Below are 751 nucleotides of genomic sequence, written 5' to 3' on the forward strand. Positions count from 1 at the left end.
GTGTGGGGTGTTGATGGTGGCAGTGTGGGGTGTTGATGGTAGTGTGGGGTGTTGATGGCAGTGTGGGGTGTTGATGGTAGCAGTGTGGGGTGTTGATGGTAGTGTGGGGTGTTGATGGTAGTGTGGGGTGTTGATGGTGGCAGTGTGGGGTGTTGATGGTAGTGTGGGGTGTAGGTGGTAGTGTGGGGTGTTGATGGTAGTGTGGGGTGTTGATGGCAGTGTGGGGTGTTGATGGTGGCAGTGTGGGGTGTTGATGGTAGTGTGGGGTGTTGATGGTGGCAGTGTGGAGTGTTGATGGTAGTGGTGTTGATGGTAGTGTGGGGTGTTGATGGTGGCAGTGTGGGGTGTTGATGGTGGCAGTGTGGGGTGTTGATGGTAGTGTGGGGTGTTGATGGTGGCAGTGTGGAGTGTTGATGGTAGTGGTGTTGATGGTAGTGTGGGGTGTTGATGGTGGCAGTGTGGAGTGTTGATGGTGACAGTGTCGGGTGTTGATGGTAGTGTGGGATGTTGATGGTGGCAGTGTGGGGTGTTGATGGTAGTGTGGGGTGTAGGTGGTAGTGTGGGGTGTTGATGGTAGTGTGGGGTGTTGATGGCAGTGTGGGGTGTTGATGGTAGTGTAGGGTGTTGATGGCAGTGTGGGGTGTTGATGGTAGTGTGGGGTGTTGATGGCAGTGTGGGGTGTTGATGGTAGTGTAGGGTGTTGATGGCAGTGTGGGGTGTTGATGGTAGTGTGGGGTGTTGATGGCAGTGT

Source organism: Austrofundulus limnaeus, unplaced genomic scaffold (genome assembly GCF_001266775.1).
Source record: "Austrofundulus limnaeus strain Quisiro unplaced genomic scaffold, Austrofundulus_limnaeus-1.0 Scaffold2821, whole genome shotgun sequence".
Taxonomy (NCBI): Eukaryota; Metazoa; Chordata; class Actinopteri; order Cyprinodontiformes; family Rivulidae; genus Austrofundulus; species Austrofundulus limnaeus.